The sequence below is a fragment of the Eulemur rufifrons genome, chromosome 30 (genome assembly GCF_041146395.1).
Source record: "Eulemur rufifrons isolate Redbay chromosome 30, OSU_ERuf_1, whole genome shotgun sequence".
Taxonomy (NCBI): domain Eukaryota; kingdom Metazoa; phylum Chordata; class Mammalia; order Primates; family Lemuridae; genus Eulemur; species Eulemur rufifrons.
In genome coordinates, this window is record NC_091012.1 from 20,553,020 (window position 1) to 20,563,056 (window position 10,037).

A 10,037-nucleotide genomic window follows, 5' to 3' on the forward strand; every position below is an offset into this window, starting at 1 on the left:
TGCAGCCCCTTACCTGGCCAGGCTCCTGGGCTCCTGGGCAGCTGGGTGGCCGGGGTGCTGGGATCTGCTCTCCACCGCCGCCCCACCCCAACCCAGCCTCTGGGAGTGACCTGCCCAGGAGGGGACTTCCTCCCCTTCCCCCTTCCCCCTCCCACATGCCTCCCTGCTCTGTCCCCAGGCCTCCTTCACGCCCCCCCCCCCCCCACAACTGCCGCTGCAGCCTCCGTGCCACCTGCCCGCTCTCCCCCAGCCCCAGACCCGCAGGGCCCACCTTATGAGACCATCTGGCCTGGCCGTGCTCGGGAAGATGACTTAGCTCAGCACCTCCATTCTATAAGCGGGGAAACTGAGGCCACGGATGGGTGGGCCTGGCGCAGGATCACGCAGCTTTTTTGCTGCAGAGCTTCACTCCCTTTCCCTGGCCGGGCTGCTTCTGCCTCTTTGGGCTGGGCCAAGCAAGAGGTAAAGGCACCCTCTTTGGGCCCCTCCCAGGCCACGCAGGCCCCTCCTCCTCCTCAATTAGGTTGGCCGGAGATGAGGGACAGGAAGGGAGGGGGTGGGGCAGGGGCCAAGCCGGGGCTTAATGTGCCCCTGTGAGGTGCAGCTTCCTCCCCAGGGTCCTGTGGCAGCCAGGGCCACCCCCACCCTCTTCCTCCTCCCCCACCTGCAACTAGCTGTCCCTGGAGGAGGGGGTTGGGGACCTCCATGTGCTCACGTCTATGCCCTCTAAGGCTCACACTTGACATAGTCGCACATTCATGTTCATGGACACATGGCACGTGCCACATGCCGGGGCACGCATTCCTGGTACCTGTTGCATGTGGAGGGGCCAGAGCCAGAAGGGAGCCTCCACGCCCGCCTTCGGCTGGGCCCTCGGCTCTGCCCCAGCCCCCAGCCCAGGCGCTCGCTGCCCCCAGGCCCCTGCGGCTCAGCCCAGGCCGGCGCAGCCCGGCCCAGGGCAGCTGCCTTTTTACTGTCGACCTGTGACGCTCGCGACCAAACACCCGCCCACTGACAGGCCTACGTGCGGCCCACGGCCAAGGCCTGCTCTTCCTGGCCAGAGAGCCTGGCGCGGCCTGAGGCCCTCCCAGCCCCAAGGGGCAGAGGGGACACAGGGTGGCTGTTTCCCAAAGAGTAGGCACTCACCACCCCTCACCCGTACAGTACCACACGTCACACACCACACCACGCACACCATACAAACACCACACACACCACACGCACACTATATGCACATGCACACAGCAATCACACACACCACACAGACGCACACACGTCACACACATGCACACACCACACACCACACCACATACACACCACGCACCACACACTTGCATGTACCATGCCACACACGTCACACACATGCACACACAACACAACACAACACGTACACACCACACACCACACATGTGCATGACCCATGCCACACACGTCACACACATGCACACACCACACACCACAAACATCCACATACACACCGCACATGCACACACACATGCACAAACACCACACCACACCACATATGTCACACATCACTCACACATGCACACACCACACATCTTACACACTCCACATGCATGCACATACCACACACCACATGAGACACATTACACATCACACACACTAGCACACATCACACCACACACACACACTAACCCCCCACATCACCCAAACACATCATGCACACAACACATGTGTGCACACACTGCAATACACACACACCACACACATGCACACACCACACAGACACACATACCACACAGACACACACCACACACATGCACACACCACACACACACACCACACACATGCACACACACCACACACACATGCACACATACACCACACACATGCACACACCACACACACACATGCACACACACACCACACACATGCATGCTTATCCTGCTTTTGCTGAACCCTTTGGATGTCGGCTGCAGAATGCTGACCCTAGGCCTGAACACTACAGCCGCAGCTCCTCAGAGCACACGTCCTCACACTGTCCTCGTAGCCACGTGCTGTTACTAACCTAGTAGCATAAAAACAACTTTCCTAGACTCTTACAGACATTGGCCTAGGCAAAGAATTTATGAAGAAGACCCCCAAGGCCATCACAGCAGCAACAAAAATAAATGAATGGGACATGATTAAATTAAAAAGCTTCTGCACAGCCAAAGAAACAGTCACGAGAATAAACAGACCACCTACAGAATGGGAAAAAATTTTTGCATACTACACATCAGATAAAGAACTGATAACAAGAATCTATTTAGAACTCAGGAAAATCAGCAAGAAAAAATCAAGCAACCCTATCAAAAAGTGGGCAAATGACATGAATAGAAACTTCTCGAAAGAAGACATAAGAATGGCTAACAAACATATGAAAAAATGCTCAACATCCCTAATCATCAGAGAAATGCAAATCAAAACCACAATGAGATATCACTTAACCCCAGCGAGAATGGCCTTTATCAAAAAAACCCAAAACAACACATGTTGGCGTGGGTGTGGAGAGACAGCAACACTCATACACTGCTGGTGGGACTGCAAACTAGTGCAACCCCTGTGGAAAGCATTATGGAGGTATCTTATTTTTTTTTTTTTTTTTTTTGAGACAGAGTCTCACTCTGTTGCCCAGGCTACAGTGAGTGCCGTGGCGTCAGCCTAGCTCACAGCAACCTCAAACTCCTGGGCTCAAGCGATCCTCCTGTCTCAGCCTCCCGAGTAGCTGGGACTACAGGTATGCACCACCATGCCCGGCTAATTTTTTCTATATATATTTTTAGCTGTCCATATAATTTCTTTCTATTTTTAGAGGTGGGGTCTCGCTCTTGCTCAGGCTGGTCTCGAACTCCTGAGCTCAAACGATCCGCCCACCTCGGCCTCCCAGAGAGCTAGGATTACAGGCGTGAGCCACCGCGCCCGGCCTATGGAGGTATCTTAAACAGATTCAAGTAGACCTGCCATTTGACCCAGCAATCCCATTACTGGGCATATACCCAAAGGAAAAAAGGTCATTCTGTAACAAAGGCACATGTACCCAAATGTTTATAGCAGCACAATTCACAATAGCAAAGATGTGGAAACAACCCAAATGCCCATCAATACACGATTGGATTAGTAAGCTGTGGTATATGTATACCATGGAATATTACTCAGCTATAAGAAATAATGAAGATACGACATCTCTATGGTTCTCCTGGAGAGAGTTGGAACCCATTATATTAAGTGAAGTATCCCAAGAATGGAAAAACAAGCATCACATGTACTCACCAGAAAATTGGTTTCCCTGAACATCACCTAAATACACATCTGGGAACGACACCAATCGGATATCAGGCTGAGGTGGGGGGTGGGGGAGGGGATGGGGGTATGCCTACACAATGAGTGCATTGCGCACCGTTTGGGGAATGGTCACGCTTGAAGGTGCTGACTCGGGAAGCGAGAGTGGGGAAGGGAGGGATATATACCTACCTGATGGGTGCAATGCGCACTACCTGGGGAACAGACACGCCTGGAGCTCTGACTTGGGGGGAAAGGCGGTACATGGGCAACGTATGTAACCTGCAATTCTGTATCAGACTGAGGACAACGTAAGAAATTGGAAAGAGGTATTAGTAAAGTAATAATGAAATAAGCTATGTGGCAGTCTATTTGCTTATATTTTCTCTGGCTCCCCTTCTTAAGGATTTATTGAGAGTATACAGTGATGGGAGCTTTTAAAAAAAAAGGAACTCCTAGGGTCAGAATTATGTACAATTATTAACAATAAGATGAAATTAAAAAATATATATATATATTTTAACCTTCAAAAAAAAAAAAAAAACAACTTTCCTTGATTGACAAAAGGGCAGAAAGTAGAGTCCACCCTGGGCCAGATTCTAGAGGGAAAAGTCCCACCCCAGCCACACTTTCTCTCTTCCTTCCCTTGCACCCATCCCCCAGGTGCTGGATCCAGAAGACAAATGTCCTTGTCGTATGATGACACCTCTCCATTGGCAGAGACGTTAAGGGCCCTGGCTTGGGAATAAGACAAAGCAAGGCTCAGGTCCCTGCTCTGCACCGCCCAGGCTGCACCCAGGTCTCTAGGTCTCGGCTTCCACTTCTGTAGGAGGCGGACGACTGGAGGCTGAACAATGGCAATGAGGTGGGTGGTGACGTGTGGCTGGCAGGTCTGTGGCTGCTTCTTTCACTCCACCAGAGCCAGCGGGTTGAGGAAGCGATGCTAGCTTTGGGGGTAAACAGGTGGCCATCGGTTTCTCTGCCCAAATGTGACCGTACAGGGCTAGATCCCAGCAATGTGCTGGGATCCCTGAACAATGTGGCCAGGCCTGTGGCCATCTCTGCTCTCTGGACTCCTGTGTCCTGTTGTCAGGCGCAGGGAAAAGTCTTGAGGCAGGGCCCCCACCGCAGCCTCCTCTGGGCTCCAAGAAGCAGGGTTTGTGTCCACCCCAAAGCCAGGACCCAGATCTACCCTGCTCAGCTAGGACAAGTGCAGGGGACCTTCAGGAGGAACCAAGAGCCACCAAGGCAAGACAGTGTGCCAGGGAGAGCTTGGCTCCACAGCCAAGAGTCCCCAAGGCCCAGGATCCCGCAGGTACGCACGTGCAGATGCCGAATGGGTGGGTGCTGTGCCGGGTGAGAGGCCAGGCCAGGCAGAGTCCCACTGCCTGCCCCAGCCACCTCACAGGGGACAAGAACGATGGGGCTCGGCAGCAGTTCCAGGGAAGAAGGGCTGGCTGGGCTTATTCACCGTCAGGACCACGTGAGTCAGCAGAGATGGCACCGGGCTGCCCAGAAGCCCCTGCCCTCCAGGTGGCATCACCCAGGAGCAGGGCATCTACCTAATGGGGCGGGGGGCCCCCCCAGTGCAGCCCCTCTGCATGCCCCCATCCCGCTAAGATTTGCAGAAGGGGCTTTGTGGCTGGCCACGGTGGCCCTCTGATCTCCCCCAGCCAGCCGGGTGTGTGAGCAGAAGAGGAAGGTGGCGGGGGATGGGCGAGGGGCAGAAATGGCAGGACCCCCGGGTCTGCCTGTCCTTCTCTACCCACTGGTTGGTCCCCCATGGTCAGAAGCGGGCCCTGCGCTGCGGGTGTGGAGATGGAAGGACCCGGGCCCTGCCCCAGGAGTGCACGGGCCTGTGCAGAGGGGAGTGGAGGCCTGCGGAGGCTGTCACCGTCACCCAGGAGCGGTTATGGGTTAGCGTGGGGCAGTGGGGAAAGCAAACATTAGGCGGCCCTGGACAGGCCCTTGGAAGATACTTAACAGATGGAAGGGACAGAGGAGCCCGGATGTGGAGAAGAAGTAAGGAAAAGCTGCACAAACCTGTGGCCGTGGGGCCAGCCGAGAGCCAGGCGCCCCAAGGGAAGGAAGGAAGACCCGAGCTGTGTCTGGAGGGGTCGCATGTGCAGATGGCTGGGCCTGTCCTGTGGGCAGTGGGAAGGAGGAACGAGCTAGGCTCGTGTCACCGTGAATGGCTGTCACACCGCCTGAACAGCAGGTAAGGGACAGGATGGGAAGGAGATCCAGGTCCCCAGCAGGCGCTGGACCCAGGAGGGTCTTGATGTCATCCTCTGAGGGTCGGGCAGCGGGCGGGAGGAGTCCCTTCTTGGTTTCCCTTCCCAGCTGCGACGATGTCAGTCGCTCGGGGGGCTCCTGGGTCATGGCCCTCGGGTGGCTCAGGCAGACTCCCTCGTGTTCTAACCACGAGTTCTTCCTCGTTATCGATGCGGCGTCAGTTCACATGCCTGTGACGGCGTAACTGCCACCCGCAGCCACGCCACAAATAGGCAATCATTTCTCTCCTTCTCCGGAACGACTTTTAAAGATTAGCATCTAGTAAAATATACTAAGTTTCATTGTGCTGTTTGATGCCATTTGACAAATGTATACAGTCACGTCACCATCACCGCAATCATGACGTAGAACAAACCCTTGCATCGTTCCAGAAAGTTCCCTCCTGGCCTTTTGCAGTCCATATCTTTCCCTGACCTGGAGCCTGGCAGCCACTGATCTGTCACTGTGGATCTGCCCTCTCTGGAGTTTGACGTAAGCGGGACCGTCGAGTGTGTAGCGTGCTGCGTGTGGCTCCCCTCACGTGCTCCTTTTCAGTGCTAAGCAGCGTGGGCTTGTGTGAATGAGCCACATTCCTTCTCCCACTGCCAGGTGACAGGCGCCTGGGCTGTTCCCAGCGGGAGGCTGCGCGACGGAGCCGCCACCGAATAGCTGCCCATTGCCCGCAGTGGGGGCTTACAGCGAACTGCCAGTTTGCTTCCTGGGCTCCTTGTGCCGCTCCCACCAGCACCGTGTCTTCCCAGAGACTGGACATTATCAGTCTTTAACTATTTCTAGCCTCGAACTTTAACCATTTTAGTGGGATTTTGCCGGGATTTTCATTTGCATTTCTCTTATGGCCGATGGTGCGGTGCATCTTCCCACATGCTTATGGGTCATTTGTATATCTTCTTTGGTGAAGTATGTAGTCAAATTTTTGCCAATTTTTAAGAGAGTTTTCTCTCTTAAAGAGAAACTCTTGTAAGAGATTTTTTTTTGTTTTTCATATATTCTGAATATAAGGCCTTTAACGCATATGTGTTTTGCAAATATTTTCTCCCAGTATGTGGCTTGCCTTTTCATTATACTATCTTAAAAAGCACACATTTTTAGTTTTGATGGAGCCTAATTTATCAATCTTTTCCTTTCATGGTTTGTGAGTTTTTGGTTTTTCATGCAGACAGGGTCTCACAGTGTTGCCCAGGCTGGCCTTGAACCCCTGCCCCAGCCTCCTGAGTGGCTAGAACTACAGGCACTTGCCACCACGCCCGGCTCATAGTTTGCGGTTTTTGTGTCCTATCTAAAAAGTCCTTGCCCAGTCCAATGTCACAAAGACAATCTCCTTTGATTTCTTCTAGAAGCTTTATGTTTGTATCTCTTACATTGAGGTGTGATTCATTTTAATTTTTATGTGCTCTTTTTGTCTGGTTTACTTTTCTTTCCATCAACACGTATAATCTGAGTCCACCATTAGTTTCACCCATCTTCCACAAGTGTCTCCGACAGCATTTTTAGGTCCCAGCTTACATTAAATAGAAGAGAAATATTAAGGAAAGTAGACTTCAGGGAAGCCTGTGCAACTTTTTTTTTTTTTAGACAGAGTCTCGCTCTGTTGCCCGGGCTAGAGTGAGTGCCATGGCGTCAGCCTAGCTCACAGCAACCTCAAACTCCTGGGCTCAAGCGATCCTCCGGCCTCAGCCTCCCGAGTAGCTGGGACTACAGGCATGCGCCACCATGCCCGGCTAATTTTTTCTGTATATTTTTAGTTGTCCAGATAATTTCTTTCTATTTTTAATAGAGACAGGGTCTTGCTCTTGCTCAGGGCTGGTCTCAAACTGCTGAGCTTACACAATCCGCCCTCCTTGGCCTCCCATGTGCAACTTTTTTTAAAGCGTTGCTCTCAAGCATTTGATTTATTGCCAGGAGATGCTACGGCTCTTGATGTAGCAGCAGCCATTCTCCCGTGTGCGTGGAGTTAGGCTTTGTGTGTTGTTTTGCTCCGTACTGGAAACGTCGATAAAGTTTTCTGCGTCATTTGCAGTCAGGGCTTGTGGTACAGTTTATTTGTGTTTGTAGTAATGTGCGCATCGTCCTTCTATGATCTCTCTCCTCACCACGGAGAAAAGAGAGCTTTTGGGGTTTTTTCAACATGTGATTATTTCAAGAGTATGATGAGGAGCCACTGGGCTGAAAGGAGGATATAAACAGGACCCAAGCACACAGGTGCTTCTTTCTCAGGGCACGGAGCAATCCTCCACCGCTGAACTCTGAGGCTCGACGCAGGCTAACCAATGTGACGCACGTGTCGGCGACTGTCCCGTGCACTGGCACTTGTAACTGGCCAAAGCCAAACCTGAAGAAACTTCTGGCTTGAACTTTCTAACATTTTGAAAGTGGCTGAAATGGCCATAAGTGCCTGAATGGGTCGCCAGGCCATCAGAGCCACCATCATAGTAGGCAAGATGGAGACGGCATTGCCTGCTGTGTACATGATGAAGAGGTTCATGGGAATCTGTTTGAGGGGACCCAAGGCAACGTCCCAGCAGCGCTTCCCTGGACTTCTCCAGAACCGTCTGTCTCTCACACGCTCGTATCAGGCACTTGCTTGTCCAAGTAACTGACTGAGTAAAGTGAGTCTCCCTGGCCACTGCCCTGGTCACTTCGGCCCCTGCTACCTCCTCCAGGCCCGCTCAGCTCAATGGCCCACGTGAAGCCTTGGCTGGCTACACCGTCCTGATTACTGTAGAATTAGAGTAAGTCTGGAAATCAGATCATATACATCCTTCAACTTTGTTCTTCTTTCTCAAAATCCTTTTCACCAGTCCAGGTAATTTGCATTGCCGTGTGAATTTTAGAATCAGCTTGTCAGTTTACACGGGGGGAAAGGCTGTTGGGACTTTGCTGTGATCGCTTTGGCTCTGCAGATCCGTCCTGGGAGAACCGACATCTTAACGACAATGAGTCTTTCAGCCTGTGAATATGCTCTTTCTCTCCCGTTATTTACGTTTCCGTAATTTCTCTTAGGGACATTTTTAGCTTTCTGTGTATAGGTTTTGCACACGTTGAATTATCCCTAAGTAGTTCATATTGTTTTACAAAGGTATTTTATTTTGGTAAACAAAATACTGGTTCTTTCATAAGCATATAAAAATGCACATTGTTTTAAGTTAAAGGTATAGGCTGGGCATGGATCCTCCATACGTCATTCGACAATTAAGTCTGTCTCCTCTTTCTTCTCAGCTGGAGTCCACTCAAGCTGACATTCACATTGCAAAATCTTAGATTTCCCTTCAGTTATCTTTCTTCTCTGACTGCTTCTTGCTTTCAGCCTCCAGTTTTTGCTGTTTTCCTTCCAACCTTTTCCTCTGGTATATTTTCACTCCAGCAAATGCCAGGCAGAGACTTAAGGTTTTAGCTGCCAAGATATACAGCATCAGGGGCACATGTTCAAGAACCTTCCATTTCATGGTAGACCAACGTGAATTCACTCCTGATCGATGTGCCCTCCCCCGCCCCAAGGCAAATACATGCGGAAAGGGAGCTGGAAGGTCTGATGCCAAGAGCCAGAAGATTTGAGCTCTGGGTGAAGAATCTACACGCTCTGGTAACTGAGCTCCCTCTGGGGCCTCATTCCCACAGTGGTGCTCCCTGCACCCAGCCGGGACACAAGCCACCACTCCTGCCAGTAGTTCATAGTTTTGATGCCATTGTAAATGGTACTTTTATTTTTTTATTTTTAATTAAAAAAATTTTTTTGGCCGGGCGCGGTGGCTCATGCCTGTAATCCTAGCACTCTGGGAGGCCAAGGCGGGTGGATCGCTCAAGGTCAGGAGTTCGAGACCAGCCTGAGCAAGAGCGAGACCCCGTCTCTACTAAAAATAGAAAGAAATTATCTGGCCAACTAAAATATATATAGAAAAAAATTAGCCGGGCATGGTGGCGCATGCCTGTAGTCCCAGCTACTCGGGAGGCTGAGGCAGGAGGATCGCTTAAGCCCAGGAGTTTGAGGTTGCTGTGAGCTGGGCTGACATCACGGCACTCACTCTAGCCAGGGCAATAAAGCGACACTCTGTCTCAAAAAAAAAAAAAAAAAAAAATTTTGGGACAGGGTCTCACTCTGTCACCCACGCTAGAGTGCCGTGGCATCAGCCTAGCTCACAGCAACCTCAAACTCCTGGATCAAGCAATCCTCCTGCCTCAGCCTCCCGAGTATCTGGGACTACTGGCACGCACCACCATGCCCTGCTAATTTTTTTATTTTTGGTAGAGATGGGGTCTCACTCTTGCTCAGGCTGGTCTCGAACTCCTGAGCTCAAGCGATCCTCCTGCCTCGGCCTCCCAGAGTGCTGGGATTACAGGTGTGAGCCACCACACCTGGCTGGTAAATGCTACTTTTAAATGTCAGTTTTTGATTGTCCATTGCTAGTATGTAGAAATACTATGGATTTTTTGCATATTGACTATTTATCCTACAATCTTGCTAA

The 10,037-nt window shown here is 51.5% G+C and overlaps 2 pseudogenes; both read right to left on the reverse strand.

Moving 5' to 3' along the window:
- Window positions 1–7,713: 7,713 nt before the first annotated feature.
- Window positions 7,714–8,059, reverse strand: LOC138378817 (ER membrane protein complex subunit 4 pseudogene; annotated as a pseudogene).
- Window positions 8,060–8,843: 784 nt separating this feature from the next.
- LOC138377819 (small integral membrane protein 11 pseudogene) lies at window positions 8,844–9,020 on the reverse strand (annotated as a pseudogene).
- Between the last annotated feature and the right edge of the window lie 1,017 nt (window positions 9,021–10,037).